Source organism: Pinus tabuliformis, chromosome 8, assembly GCF_031772625.1.
Source record: "Pinus tabuliformis cultivar Carrire ecotype Pingquan chromosome 8, CPIR1, whole genome shotgun sequence".
NCBI classification, from domain to species: Eukaryota; Viridiplantae; Streptophyta; class Pinopsida; order Pinales; family Pinaceae; genus Pinus; species Pinus tabuliformis.
In genome coordinates, this window is record NC_142294.1 from 1,973,100,066 (window position 1) to 1,973,116,367 (window position 16,302).

A 16,302-nucleotide genomic window follows, 5' to 3' on the forward strand; every position below is an offset into this window, starting at 1 on the left:
ACAGGGGGGAGGTGAAAAGTTAAGGGAAGACTGAGAGTCATTTCCAGCTGTATAAGTATTACCTCCAGAGATGAGAGGAGGGACTTTTTTTTGGGCAGAACAACTTTTGATTTATTGTGAATAAAGAACACTGTTTGGTTGAGAAAGAGCTTTTTTCAGATTCATTTGCCTCTCCTTTCATGTGTTTAGAATCAGGATGTTGTTGCTGGCATAAATATAAATGTGATTTGTTTTGTGCATATTGATAACAAACAGTTCGTGACTGGTCTTGGTTATTCAAATATGATTTGTTACCATGGTTAATTCATGAGCGATTGCTGATTCGAGACCTTGTTAAACATCAGTTGCAAGTTTTATTTGTATGGAAAGGAATGTGTATTCTTGTATAAGTAATTAGATTGCAATTAAGATTTAATACAACCTTGTTCATCTGTGAACCAGTAATTGATTCATTAGGACTTGGAATTTATATATGATGTTTAACTTCCTTTTGTTATGCTCCTGCATGATAGATTAGAATAGTTAGGACTAGCATAAGTAGTTAGAATTAGCGTAGATAGGATTTGATACTTATAGGTTAGCTGTTTTTCTTTGTTGATTTAACTGAAGTCTTCCTCCAAGAAGCAATCTTTCAACACATATAACAGTTTACGGGATCCTTTAAAACCCGTCGGAACTAGCCATTCCAAACGAAAGTAGATCTAATTGGGGTCTGCAATCGGGTTAGTTCCCCTTGTTGGCATAGCGAAAACTCGCCATGTCAACAAATTGGCGCTATAAAGAGGGTCTGAATTGCCGTCCACAACTTTTTATGATTTCATCTATAAATGTCGTGCAAGGATTCGAAAAGATTAATGCATGGATCGTAAAGGTCGAAAAGATCCTTCCTCCCATTGGGAAAAGCCTCATTTCGAAGAAACAAAGATCCCTCTAAGTCCCACGCTTGGGTCACCCAAAGAAGAGACACTGTGGGAGTATCCTATCACTCAGGAACAGCCAGTTAGAGTACTTACTCGGGCTTACGCTTGTTCCCTCTCTTAGCTCCCCATCTTCCACTCTTTACCTCCAACAACTAAAAGAGAGCCAAGGATTTGTCCATAAACGAAGAGACATCTGCAGCCCCATCGCTAGAGTCCTTGCAAAGTATCGACACTCCTTGGGAAGAAATTCCTGAGGGTCCACTCTCTAAAGGTAATCCCTGGCCCGATTTGGGAAATCTTAATAAAGAACGCCTTGAAGAAACCTTCAACCAGAACCTCCCTATCCATAATATGGCTAACGTTCCTCTTCCAGGTGGGAATCAGCTTCAATCGGGTGGGAACCAACTCCCACCTCCTCCGGGAGCACTCCCTCCCTGGCTCGCTCAGGACGCCGTAGCGGTACCTAGGCAGCAGCATCCCTTACCCAAGAATGCAGAAAGAGTACTACCTAAATTCGACCTTGAGCGGGGAGACACCGCTGATAACCATATTCACTCTTTCTTCTTGGCCATGCACATGTTGGGGGTAGCCGATGAAGATATAGTATGTCGCCTATTCCCTTTTACTCTGATTGGTGCGGCCTCCACATGGTACTTTAGCTTGAGAACAAGATCGATCACCTCGTGGGCTGCCTTTCAACAGGCTTTTTAGACAAGTATGGCGATGACAAAACACCTGCGGCCTTAGTTTTAGAACTATCTCGTTTGAAAATGGAAACCAAAGAAAAGGTCAAGGATTTTAACATCCGGTTCAACACTTTGTTCAACAGAATCTCGGCTAACGCTAGACCTACTGAGGAGGTGCTCATGGAATTCTACATCATTGCTCTCCCTATCCCTACTGCGATGTGGGTCAAAATGAGTAACGCACAAACCTTACAGGGTGTTATCGATGAAGCAATAAAAGTTGAGAATGAAATGATCAGTCTCACAACATGTCATCATACAACCGGAGAAAAGAAAGCCTCTCAAGCATCCAAGAAGAATAATGGGAGTGATAACAAAGGGGCTGAAATCAAAGAAAAGGATACCACAGATGTGGAAGGTTTGCATCAGATCGTAAAGAACTTGACAAACACAATCATCGATATGAAAAGGAATTCTGGAGAGAGTACAAGCGGGAATGGAGGAGAGTATAACAACAGAAAACCCTTCAAACCTTTCTATCGTAAGAAGACAGAAGGTGGTCATGGTCAACTTGCGTTGCCTGCTCCACCCAATGAAGGGAATTTAAATATGGAAGAGTTGGCTCTTATTGGATTGCTCGTTAACAAAGAAGAACCTATAGTGGAGCTGGAGCTAGAACAAGAAAATTAGGAAGAATACCAAGTAGAAGAGCCCTTGGATGAAGAATCTCAAATCAATGTACTGTGGGATTTCTATACAAATGAGAATGATGACGACGAAGAAGATAGCACGGCAGAAATCCACACTAATGAAATCCACACACGAAGTAAAGGGCCACTTGCGGGCGTGATGAATCTTGTAGACCAGACAAAGAAAGATGTTCACCCTGTGAAGGCATCTGCTCCCAAAGTCCCTGTTGAGAAGGGTAGACCTAGTGGTGAGTCCAAGAATACTCCAGTTGCAAACTATCCAGAGAAAGAGAACACATCTTCACCTGTGACGAAGGCGACTCAAAATGGTAAACTCCCACCTAAGAATGGCAAAACCGGTATGTTTACTCTGCCCTACCCTGTTTATAACATTGATTACAACATTGTGGATGATCTTAAGAAATCTAGGGCTAATATCACATACTTCGATTTGTTGAAGTTAACGCAGCAAAGAGATTTGCTGTTGAAAGCTATGAATGAACGAAATTGCAAAACCCCCACCATCCCAAGCAGCCAAACCAAGAAGTCGGTGTCCAGACCTGTCAGTAGCTCCAGTACAGCCCAAACACCATCAGCTATGGAAGCCACTCTATCAAAAATGAATCGAACCCCCCAAGATGTCAGTGCGGCCATGATAGGAAGGAAATCAAAATCCATGACTCCACCTTTCCTTATCACATTTGAAATCTTCAACATGAACATACACAATTGCTTGGTAGATTTCGGTGCTTCGTCCACTGTTATGCCTTACGTTGTTGCTAAAAGACTTCATGCAATACCCAAGAAAACTGGAACTCGAATTATGCAATTGGACAGAACGAATGTGAAGGTAATTGGGGAATTGAAAGATGTGTTGATTCGGATGGCTACCAAACCATAGTACTCACAAGTCATTGACATAGTGGTAGTCGACATACCCGAGGCTTATGGAACGCTGCTTAGTAGTGACTGGTCGGCAAAACTCAATGGATGTTTCTCAACTGATTGGTCCCATCTCTTGCTGCCTCAGAAGGGGAAGGGTGATATGCTGAGAGTTGATCGAGAAAGATACATGAAGTATGTGGTGATGGAATTAAACGACCCTAATGAACCTGTAATGTTTACCAACTCTATCCTTGGGAATTATAGTTTCGACGTTTGTGCCATTGAAACCTGTTTCGGAGAATTCCATGCAGAGACAGTTGAAGAAATTGTGATAAACACATGGTTGGAAGCTCTCCCCTGTAGTCCGACTGATGAGCTACCCTGTAATATGGTAGATGATAGGGCCAATTTTGTAGAAGGTAGTTCATTTGATATAACATCAGATTCTATGTTTTGGACACTCTATTTTGATGGCTCTAACTGCCTAGAAGGTGCAGGTGCTGGGAGCATTCTCATTAACCCGCAAGGGGACCAACATTTGATGGCTAGCCGGTTGGAGTTCGCGTGCACCAACAACACGGCAGAATACAAAGGCTTGCTACAGGGCTTGAAAAAAGCCATTGATATGAAGGTGAGAAATCTTAAAGCTTTTGGTGACTCACAGATAATTGTGGACCAGGTAAGGAAAATGATACATTGCAATTCACCACACCTGGTAAGATACCAACATGAGGTATGGAGCTTAATTGACAGTTTTGATTCTTTTAATATCATACACATACCTCGATGGCAAAACCAAGATGCCGATCTGATGACTGGTATGGCTGCAAAACTTTTGCCTGATCTTAGATTAAACAAGAATAAATATTATGTTGAATTGATTTTTAGACCATTCATACCTGATAACATCTCAAATTGGCAGGCATTCGAAGGTGACGAGCAGATCCTTGAGTTCCTACATTGCGAGAAGACATTCAAAAATGCACTCATTGATGAAAAAGAGCATGACAGGCTTATGAATGAGAGTAAAGACGAGGTAATATCTTTCATTGAGAAATTTATTGTCAACAGGTTTGGCATCCCTAACGCTCTCATGTTTGATAATGCTTCTTATTTTTCATCACTAAAGTTGATCGAATTTGCTATCGATAAATCAATTTGCATAAGATATGCATCAAGCTATTACCCCTAGGGAAATGGAGTTGCAGAGTCCTCAAATAAAAACCTCATCTACGTAATCCATACATCTGTCGCCGACAACCAGAGGAATTGGCACAACGCTCTAACAAATGCCCTCTAGGCTGATAGGGTCACCCCAAAGGGTAAGCACGCGAAATTCCAACACTTATGGCTGGGCCCGTTCCAAGTTGAGGAAAAAATTGGTCAGGGAACTTACAAATTGAAAACTTTACAGGGAGAAACTGAAAAACTCCCTGTTAATGGCCAACATCTTAAGAGATACTTCTAGTAACCACCACATGGTGGTTACCTCCTGAGTAGGTTAGGATTCATTTTTATTTTTTCTGTTAGCTTAGTTATATTTCCGTCCCTTCCGTTCTTGTTATTTCCGCAGAGTTTATTTTCCCTCTGTTTTTAATTTCAGTCCTTTTCAGCCAACAGATTTCGGTCCTCCACTCTCGTTTTCACTTTTATAAACTCTCTTCAGGTTGCCCTCATTCGCCACCTTCAGCTTTTGCCTCCCTCATTAACTTGTTGATGAGTTTGCTGATCCTAGATTCATCGTTACCTTGCAAATCAAACAAACTTTCAATGAGCCCATGAGAACTAGAAAATCAGCAGTGGAATTCAAACCGAAGCCACTCATTAGCATCTGTTGGGAACTAGGTAGGATCTGTTGATGACCTAGATACCTGGAGCATGTAGGGGCATCTTGTAAAACGAAAAAATGTCAATCATCGCTGGACTGGCATGGCAGAACGTTGCATTTTAAAATCCCACTCAGACCTAGCCTATACTTGCCTGTAAGGTTTGCAGTTATTCTCCATTGGTCCTGTTGTCGCACAGATTGTTACGACAAAGCTCAGACCGGGGGCTATCACCCGATCCCCGATCTCTTCGTTTAAGCCTGTCTCCTGCGGCTAAGGGGGGTAGACCCTATAGGAAAATGGATGACCAACTGTGAATCAGTTGGGTTGGGAGACACGAAGGACAACCAGCACTAAAATGATTTTATTAAGTTAATAGACCAGTGCCTTATGGAGTTAATGATTAAACGATTGTTTATCGAACGCTGCAGGAATATGAACTTTATAGTTCCATGATTAACAATCATTTATAAGCAAAAAACCCAAGCGATGTAAGATTTTCCACAAATGCACAACGCCTTAACGATGATCCAGCGATTAAACTTCAAGAAAAATTAAATGCTTTAAAAGATCATAAAATTTAAATGCTGGTCGCCACCACTTTCACATAGCCAACTTATAAATAAACATTAAATGCACTTAGCTATAGAAAAATATCACAAAAAGACAACAAAATGATTTTTCAATTTTATTATTATTATTATTATTGTTATTTTTTAAAAGTAAAAATTCTAAGCTAAAAATAAAAAATAAAACAAAATAATTAAATTTAAACTAAATTCTAATCTAAATTTCAAACTAAGGTCTAATCTAGAATCTGAAAGATAACCTTTTTTATGATTTTTTAATGTTTTTTATTTTTTTATGAATAAAACAAACCTAAAAATATCTTAAAAAAAATAAAACTAGAACTTAAGCAAAACTAAATAAATAAAAAGTCTAACTCCGAAAGTCGAATTTATTTATTTATTTTTATATATTTACATAGTTCATAAAAAGGAAAACATACGCTAACTAAAATTATCTATACTAAATTTAAGATCAAAATAAAAAAAAGAAATGAACTAACGCTAACACTTTATCACATATATATGAAAAGGAAAAACTTATAGAATCTGAATCCTAAAAAAACTTAAATCGAAATCAAAAAATAAGAATTTAAAAAAAAAAAAAAAAAAAAAAAAAAAACTTAAAAAATCAAAATCTAAAAATCCTAAAGCAAATCGAATTTTTATTTTAATTTTTATAAAACCAAAACAAATTGAAAAAGGGACCTACGCTTAGTTCCTAATCATATCAAAAAATGAAAATCGGATTTTAATTTTTTATAGAGCCCAAACAAAAAAAAGACTTACGCTAAACTATAATCTAATCGAAAATTCTCAAATCGTGTTACGCTGAACCCAAAACGACTGTAACAGCTCTCCAAGACGTATCAACTGGCCGGTAAAATAATAAATCGTGATTTCTTACAGCCTTTGCAGGTGACGGCGGGATAGTGAACGTTAGCAGGCTTGCAGCTTCCAGCAACTAGATGGTGGCCACGGTGCAGCAGCGCGGGTCTAAAAAATTTTAACCGGTGCTCAGAAAGCTTGAATCGTTACCCATGTCGTATTGTCTGAATGATTTCTGCGTTTGAACAGATGCAGGCCCACGGAAGCTTTGGCGGCGGCAGCAGCGTGAAAGAGGAGGCCCACGCAGGTTTGCAGGTGGCCTGTGCTATTGATTTTTTTTTTTTAACTGTTTTGTGTACAGGTGACGCCCAGAAGGAATCGATTTGCAGGTGGCCCTGCTCCAGAATCGATTTGAAGGAATCCGATCCAGATAAACTGCTTTAACCCTGTTCCAGAATCGAAATAAAAAAAAAAATTGCTGAGCAGGACGGCGGAATGGAAATCACGTGGAGTTTGATGCGGGTATGGAGCTTATGGTGCGGACTAGCAGAAAGTTTATGGTAATGGAGGACGCAGGGGTTTGTGGGTTTAGCGTGGAGGAGAGCCGTCAAAAAGAAAAGGAAGTGGCAGCAAGTAACGGTGATAACTGAAGTTTTTTGAATAAGCAATTTTGCGTGGGACGTGAGGCTGCGGAATGAAATGGAGAGCGAGCAGTGAGTAATTTTGCAGACTTTGGCAGCATACAGGAGTTTGCAGCAAATGAGGAGCTGCGGAGAGAAAAAATGCACGGATAAAATACTGCTTTGATCTGGTGTTTGCAGGAGGCAACCACTTGTTTTCTGGAGATGAAACCCTCTCAAAAGATTTCCAGATCTGAAAGTAACAAGATTTAAAACCCTTGGACAACCAAAACAGAGACCCTGCAAAAACTAGATTTCTTCCCAGACCTGCAACCTGCCCATGGAAAACCAAAAACCCAGAAAATATATGCAAGGATTAAAAATAAAACCCTACAAACCATCTATGAATTTACAATATTTACAGATCTAAGGCTCTTTAGCAGCCAGATAAGCCCGGGCTCGAATGATAAGCCCGGGATTAAGAACTGGCTGGGCTCTTTCAGAAAACACAACCTGGGAGTTGGCTGGTTCAGCCGAGAACTTCCCCTAACGCCCGGTAATCTGAAAAAAGGATTCCCTGCACAGCTTAAAATCAACCATTAACATAGAAGGAGAAAACAATAGTGAAACCCCGATCAAATGGAGATACCTGCCACTATATTTCAGAATCTAAACTATCATTCAAACCCCAAAGATCAGACAAGATACCTGTGCCTAGATCAATCTTCATTAAGCTATCATCAATGGCTGAAAATAAAATTATGCAGAAAAAAATAAAACAATCTTACAGCATTTTCAGAAGAGTAACACCAGCAAGATTTTTAACCCCAAAGTCTTCTTTATTGCACAAAAATGACTACAAGAGAGCTTTCTTTAGCACCAGACTCTCAGATCGAATGTCATCTCAAATGACCCCTAGCACCCTATTTAAAGGAAAAATTCCCAACAGCTAGTTCGAGTGATCCATGTCAAAATGATCTCGACCGTCGATGAGGATCAAGATATCTCTTAATCTCATCCGTCGAATTTTTAATGCATTAAAAAATTGAAATTCTGCATTTATTTACTCAAAATATTATTATTTTATTATTTTTTTAGTTTTACTTTATTTTATTATTTTATTTTATTTTTTATTTTATTATTTTATTATTTTATTATTTTTTAAATTTTTCAATTTTTCAAAATTTTCAATTTATTTTTAAATGGATCCTCGAACTTAGCCTTTGGAAAAATCACCTAGGACTTAGGACTTAGGACCTATGAGGGGATTAAAAACATTTTCTAACCCTCAAGACACTTTACATCATGACTTTTACAACTTTACATCTCAAGGGGGAGAACCCATTTGACATAGACCTTCATAAACCACACAGTTCTGCAACACAACTATAATCTAGTAGATTAACACACTAGGATTCTCCTAAGATTCTAATGACAAAATCCATTCCGGCTTTGGGGTTAGGCTGAAGGAAAACTCTGCCGATCATAGATCGGTGAGACAAAAAACCTTCCGGAACGTAGATTATCACTAGAAAATTAGGTCCACCTAGGCAATTTACATACATGACTCAACTCTGCTAAGATTATTTACAATTAAATATGCAGACTGGGTTTACAACATAAATTGATCAAGCTGTCGATGACTGTCGAATGGCACGGACATGTCGATCAAGCGCTATCCCTTTTTTGCGAAGAAAAGGGGGTGTACTGCTGGGAAGTTGACACGTAGTGGTCAACATCTGGCTCCACTTGGGGACACGTTGCTGCACTGTAGGAATGTGAGAATCCAGAATCTGCACCCATGCAACACACAACAAAACATAAGTAGCGTCCATCCAAAAAATCATCATATAACGTTAAGCACAGGAAAAATATAAGCTCTTCATTTATTAACTATCTAGTAACATGAAAAGTAAATCTTAATCCTAAAACATAAATGAAAATGCTGAAAAAACAAGGAGTAAGGTTAGAAATATAGGGGATGCCCCATGGCATCAGATGTGTTCAACATAGTGTATACTGAGCATTTGCCTGCTTTCAGGCAAATCTGTCGGCTGCTTGTCGGATGTGCCATGTCCAATTCTACATATGGTAGGACTTTTTCCTATCCGAAAATCAAGCTGCTCGCGGCCGTCTGATGCATCAAATCTTCTTCTCATTCTCTTTCTTTTGCACTTTTTCTTCCTGGCAGGCTGCATCACTGATGACATGGAACTTTCTGCTTCAAAGTTATCAGATGAAGTATGTAAGATATGCGTGACATGTCTTTCTTTATCCTGCATCTGATCTTTATCATTTTTAATTCTATCTGGATCACCTTCAATTAACCACCTTCCAATCGAACCAATGACCTCCTCATAGTAAGATGGAGCTTGTTGCAGCGGATGAGAAGGCTCTTGATCTATTGATTCTTCCTGGTTTCCTTCATCTTCCGATTGTTGTTGAAATTCTGAAACTGTATTTTAATGGCGTCTATCTGACTAGAGTGTTCAACCCTTATAGCACTGATTTCCGTGGCATGGTCTTCTTCCATGGTCATCAAGCAATGCTGCATAGAGTTTATCTTTTTCTTATGATTTGCTTGCATGGTTGTCAAACAATCCTCTAAGCCTGACATCTTGCTTCACATAAAACTAGTTTCTGTGTCATGATTAATCTTCATGGCTTCAATTTCCTTACTATGTCGATTTTGCATGATCTCCATCTCCCTATTACGCTTTTCCAGGTGAGTGCATAAAGTTCTCACATCATTGGCGTAATTAGTTTGATTTATCTCCATATTTCTTACCAGTAGCAATAGATCTTGTATAATTTGCTTATGATCTTCCTTTTCATTGTCAACACTACTATGATCTGCAATGGTACAAGTGGATGGCACATTCTGATATGAAGAATTGTCTTGGACAGCTGGACCTTTTACAAGATTACTTTCATTTTGTTGCACAATTTTAGGGGCACAAGGCGAGCTATCTGGATCACCATATCTATCTTTAAAAGCATCGACACTGTCTTGCAAAGAAATGAAGGAATCTTCAGGACAACTATTAAACCAGTTCAAAGCATCACCCTTTAAAGAATGGACAAATAGACGCATCTTGACATCTTCATGATTATATTGAGGAAGTCTACAATATATGATCATTACACAAGTAAACCTGTTTAAATGCTATCTAACAGCGACCGAATCACCACCTGAGAACTTAAATAATTTAGAAATGGCCTCTTTCGGAAAATCATGGAGATTATCAGTAAAATGACATGGTTTAAATGAATAATCCATGATGAATAATAAGGGATGAAATGGATGATAGAAAGAGATTTCTGCTCAAGAAAATTAAGACATGAAAGAAGTGGAGTCGCCACTTGAACAATGAATCTAATTCTAAGATCCAAAAAGCAACCAACAAGTAGATATGAGGGAGGCTTCTTGTCTGGGAAAAATAAGAAAATGGAGTCGCCACCCAAACAAGAAACAAATCGAAGAGAAGTCGCTGATATGACGAAAGATAAGGTGATGAAAGAGATCCAAATGATACCAAAAAATGTTGAATCTGCCAACTCAAACGCGAGATGAGAAAGAATGATGAGAAATGAGAATATGAATGTCGTTGAAACGCCAGGGACAGAAAAACTCTGTCCCCGGCAATGGCGCCAAAAAATGTTGTCGCACAGATTGTTACGACAACGCTCAGATCGGGGGCTATCACCTGATCCCCGATCTCTCCGTTTAAGCCTGTCTCCCGCGGCTAAGGGGGGTAGACCCTATAGGAAAATGGATGACCAACTGTGAATCAGTTGGGTTGGGAGACATGAAGGACAACCAACACTAAAATGATTTTATTAAGTTAATAGACCAATGCCTTATGGAGTTAATGATTAAACGATTGTTTATCGAAAGCTGCAGGAATATGAAATTTATAATTCCATGATTAACAATCATTTATAAGCAAAAAACCCAAGCGATGTAAGATTTTCCACAAATGCACAACACCTTTTATTTTTTTAATTTTTTTTTTCAATTTTTCAATTTTTTCAATTTTTCAATTTTTTCAATTTATTTTTAAATGGATCCTCGAACTTAGCCTTTGGAAAAATCACCTAGGACCTAGGACTTAGGACTTAGGACCTATGAGGGGATTAAAACATTTTCTAACCCTCAAGACACTTTACATCATGATTTTTACAACTTTACATCTCAAGGGGGAGAACCCATTTGACGTAGACCTTCATAAACCACCCAGTTCTGCGACACAACTATAATCTAGCAGATTAACACACTAGGATTCTCCTAAGATTCTAATGACAAAATCCATTCCGGCTTTGGGGTTAGGCTGAAGGAAAACTCTGCTGATCATAGATCGGTGAGACAAAAAATCTTCCGGAACGTAGATTATCACTAGAAAATTAGGTCCACCTAGGCAATTTACATACATGACTCAACTCTGCTAAGATTATTTACAATTAAATATGCAGACTGGGTTTACAACATAAATTGATCAAGCTGTCGATGACTGTCGAATGGCACAGACATGTCGATCAAGCGCTATCCCTTTTTTGCGAAGAAAAGGGGGTGTACTGCTGGGAAGTTGACACGTAGTGGTCAACAGGACCCTTCTACCGCACTAAGTTTCCAGTACCTGTCATCTACAAGTAAACCTCCTTTCATGGGCTAAGCTCACTGTCATATACCATGTGGCAAATCCAATTGTGCTTTAGTCCTTGTGCCTGAAACTGGAAGGACTTATTTAAAAGAAAATGAAATGTCAAGTCCTTGTGCCAATCTGGAAGGACAGGTTGTTTGGGAAGCTGGTTAGGGTAGGGACTGTTGCTGGGCTTAGAGTACCGGTTGACACAGCAAGCCCAACCTTGCTTAAGTGGTTTAAAAATATGGCATGATCCATGACTGCGCCCCATTCAATCATACGAAAACAAAGCACTGAAATTCTTACATAAAGTGCAGATAAACATATCTACATCAAGTTTGATGAGCGATAAAGAGCTGAGGTACACACCTAAACAGGTATTGACAGACCAGTGATAGCCCTGAAAGGATTTTTGAAAGTAGAAAACAGGTAAAAGAGGGTCAATAAATCCAATAATACTACCATTGGAGAATGCCTGTCAAAACCCTATCAGTAAGAAGAAGCTATTTGTCTTTATCCCGCCTGAAAAAATTAATGTTGAAGTGGAACCCATGCCTATCCATTTGTACAGTTTGCATTTCAAGTTTATTTTAACACCCTGATGTTCTATTGATCCAAGGTTTATTTGGAGACAGAGATAACTGGTTTGCCCAGTGCTTCACCATTTGTTGTGGCCACAACCACCACCCTATTAAAATGTGCTCTAATAGCAAATTTGAATGGGTCCCCTAGAAGTTTGATCTTTCACTCCTTCGAATGACCTGTTTTTTATCTCCGAGATTTTAACTCTTTACCGAGTCAAATTTTCAATTCTTAATGGTCAAGACCCCCCTTTAATAAATCTCTGCTGCATGATTCACTCACAACCCAGTCTAGCCCTTCATTCCTATCCTTCATCGGGACTCTTTCAAATCCTCATAAACGTTCATGGTGCCCTATGCCCACGCATATAATCACCCCCACTCTTTACCCCTCAAAACCTTCCATCGCATCTTTTTTCCCATTATAACTCTTTTCGCTTTGCAAAGCATGCATAACTTGCCCTTTCCGCTTATCGCAATCAACATTGCGCACCATTATACACCAGACCCGACGACATTGTTAACCATAACACATATTTATTTCGAGTCCGGAGCCCCATCGTATATCGCAATTGGCGGGGTCCAAGGCTTGTATATAAGGTGCACCACGATCTACCAGACTCGCCGGGATCATTAACCGCAATATATATATTTCGGGTCCGGAGCCCATTGCATATTGCGATCGCGCTTCAATGAAACCCAAGGTCCATTCACTCGCCATTGAAACATTGCGATGCGATACGACGGACCCGCCGACAGTATTAACCACAATATATATATTTTCGGGTCTGTTTCCCCTAATCGCACGTCGCAATCGGCGGAGCCCGGGGCTTATGCACTATGCGAAGGGGTGATGATTGGACCTGATGATAATTATATGCCCGGGTGCATAATATTTCAAGTCCGGCCTTATGGCCCAGCCGCGGGTTTTCCTGTGTTTTCCCTGTGTTTTCGATAAAGTGTTCCGGTTTGGGTTTTCAAAGGAAAGTCTTATATGGCAGACTCGAGGGGATTATGAACCGCGGCACATATATATTTCGGGTCTGGCCAATCGCAAGTCGCAATCGGCAGAGCCCAAAGCTTAAACATAAGGCGCTATGCGATTAACGGACCTGACGATAATTATACGCCTGGGTATATATTATTTGAAGTCCGGCCTTATGGCTCGGCCGCGGGTTTTCCCGTGTTTTCCTGTGTATTGCGATAAAAGGCTCTGGTCCGGGTTTTCAAGGGAAAATCCCGTAAAGTGAATGGTCCGCTTTTGAAGCATTGTTAAAGCAATCCTTGAGTAAAAATGAATATTATGGGCAACGAAAATACATGTCATAACAGGTTCGGTGGTTTGATAATCATAGTTGCTCTGCGTTGTAAGATTAAATAGAAATTGTGGCTGAATGCAAGGTTTGTTTGTGAGCATGTTTGTCATATTTCTCATATGAATTATTTCTGCAGGCGAGTTCGAGTGGACCTGGTAGCAGATAAAGGCGAATTATATCAAGATGACACCTCTGCACCACCGGTGTCAATATTGCAAAGGCATATTCTGCAGAAAGGGATATGAACCGCCATAGTGCATAATGGAGGCACACTCCATGTCAAGAGGAAGCACAGCGCTGATACATCAAGATGTTATTACCTCCAAACAAACCTTCAATCATGCCAAATGTGGAATGATGAGCGCGGTGTCTTCAGTTTCCTTCAGGAAATGATAGGGAATAACGTCCGCTCAATACAGGTGCGAAGGGATGACACACAGTCATTCTCTTTTAATCAACATCCATTCATTTCCCCAGAAAAGGAAGCATTGCAGCAGATATGCCTTCTATGTGTCAGCAGTTACACCGACTATTCTACGTCTGTATATTTTGATTTGTATATTGAAAAGAATAAGGGGGAGGTGAAAAGTTAAGGGAAGACCGAGAGTCATTTCTAGCTGTATAAGTATTACCTCTAGAGATGAGAGGTGGGGCTTTTTTTTGGGCAGAACAACTTTTGATTTATTGTGAATAAAGAAGACTGTTTGGTCGAGAAAGAGCTTTTTTCAGATTCATTTTCCTCTTCTTTCATGTGTTTAGAATCAGGATGTTGTTGCTGGGATAAATATAAATGTGATTTGTTTTGTGCATATTGATAGCAAACAGTTTCTGACTGGTCTTGGTTATTCAAATTGGATTTGTTACCATGGTTAATTCATGAGCGATTGCTGATTCAAGACCTTGTTAAACATCAGTTGCAAGTTTTATTTGTATGGAAAGTAATGCATATTCCTGTATAAGTAATTAGATTGCAATTAAGATTTAATATAGCCTTGTTCATCTGTGAACCAGTAATTGATTCATTAGGACTTGGAATTTATATATGATGTTTAACTTCCTTTTGTTATGCTCCTGTAGGATAGATTAGAATAGTTAGGACTAGCACAAGTAGTTAGAATTAGCGTAAATAGGATTTGATACTTATAGGTTAGCTGTTTCTCTTTTTTGATTTAATTGAAGTCTTCCTCCAAGAAGCAATATTTCAACACATATAACTGTTTACGGGATCCTTTAAAACCCGTCGGAACTAGCCATTCCAAACGTAAGTAGATCTAATTGGGGTCTGCAATTGGGTTAGTTCCCCTTGTTGACATAGCGAAAACTCGCCCTGTCAACACCATGTAAATATTGAAAATAAACACAAGTACATGCTCAACACATTACAGATCATCCACTGAAGGAAACATAAGCAAACACACAAATGACATCGTTATGTTTGGACTAAAGTCCCCAGAAAAACCCAATGCGGGAAAACCGGTGTAGCTATTTGAGGGTTTGATTTATTAAGCTTTTATAGAATACAATCTGGGTGCCAAATCTGGCTCACCCAACAAAGAAAAATCTCGGCAGTAGTACCTCTCCTTCGGAGACAGATGCTCAGGGTGAAACCCCGGATAAACACTCCGACAACTCCTCAGCTCCAATTTGCCCCACGAAAAACCCTAGCGTCAACCCCCTCTATGTCAGCTTTCCTGGAAGTTCCAGCAGTTCCCGACAGTTCAGACTGTTCCCGACAGTTCTTGGTTGTTCCCGACAGTTCCAGCTTTTGCCCTTTGCGTCAGCTTTCTTGACAGTTCCACCAGTTCCCGACAGTTCCGGCTGTTCCCGACAGTTCCGGCTTCTGCCCTCTGCGTTAGCTTTCCTGGCTGTTCCGGCAGTTCCGACTTCTGCCCTCTACGTCGGCTTTCCCGACAGTTCCGACTGTTCCCGACAGTTTTGGTTGTTCCCGGTAGTTCCGGCTTCTACCCTCTGCGTCAACTTTCTCGGCTGCTGCGCTGATCCTCCCAACACTATTTCTGCCTCTTTGCTTCTGTATTCACTGCCACTCAGCTGCAACTCTAGATCACTCTCTCAACTTTCTCAGCAAACCTAGCTCCAGAAAGTTGAAATCTTGATCTATTGGTGTGTTCTCCAAGTGACCCTCAAGCCTCCTCTTATACTTTTCTCGTTGACAAATCAACAGCTGAGATTAAGTCCCTAATCAACAGCTAATATTAGATCTCGCTTGATCCATGACTTTTGGACCATTCTAACACAGTTTTATATTAATTCACATTAATATTTTAATTTCCCTAAGTTTAGACTTAGGGACTCTATTAAAAATATTAATTATTTTAATATCTCCCAAACTGTTTAGAATCTGCGCAAACCCTTTCTGGGTATTGGAGATCTCATGTGCCTTAGCCTCTTCACCAAATTTCGTGGCTAGAGCACATCCGATGCTACCCCAAATCAACAATTACATGGCTTTGACTTGTGACCTTGGGCTTACAATGGTGTTTAAGAATGCTGCAATGAATATATATGTACCCCTGCTGAAATAGGGGTAACAGGCGACACACAAAAATTGTGATTTTCCGATTTTATCGTGGTGTTTGCGACATTGATGTCAATATCGGGTGTACATTATGGGTATGCACATTTATTATGCTTTATTATGTAGTATGTTTGTTACAAACTTCCAGTGGAGGAAGTCTTTCTTCCTACAAAGTTTGGTGAGTTATGATGTGGGCTCTCAAAATG

General features: G+C 39.8%; 1 pseudogene across 1 annotated transcript in view; it reads left to right on the forward strand.

Annotated features, from left to right (window-relative positions):
• The window catches only part of LOC149244354 (putative F-box protein At5g39460), a 263,392-nt pseudogene that overhangs the window by 37,052 nt on the left and 210,038 nt on the right, over nt 1–16,302 (forward strand). The window contains exons 5-6 of the transcript XR_016246051.1: nt 6,650–6,707; nt 6,887–6,960. The product of XR_016246051.1 is annotated as a putative F-box protein At5g39460 (transcript). The remainder of the gene's footprint in view (nt 1–6,649; nt 6,708–6,886; nt 6,961–16,302) is intronic.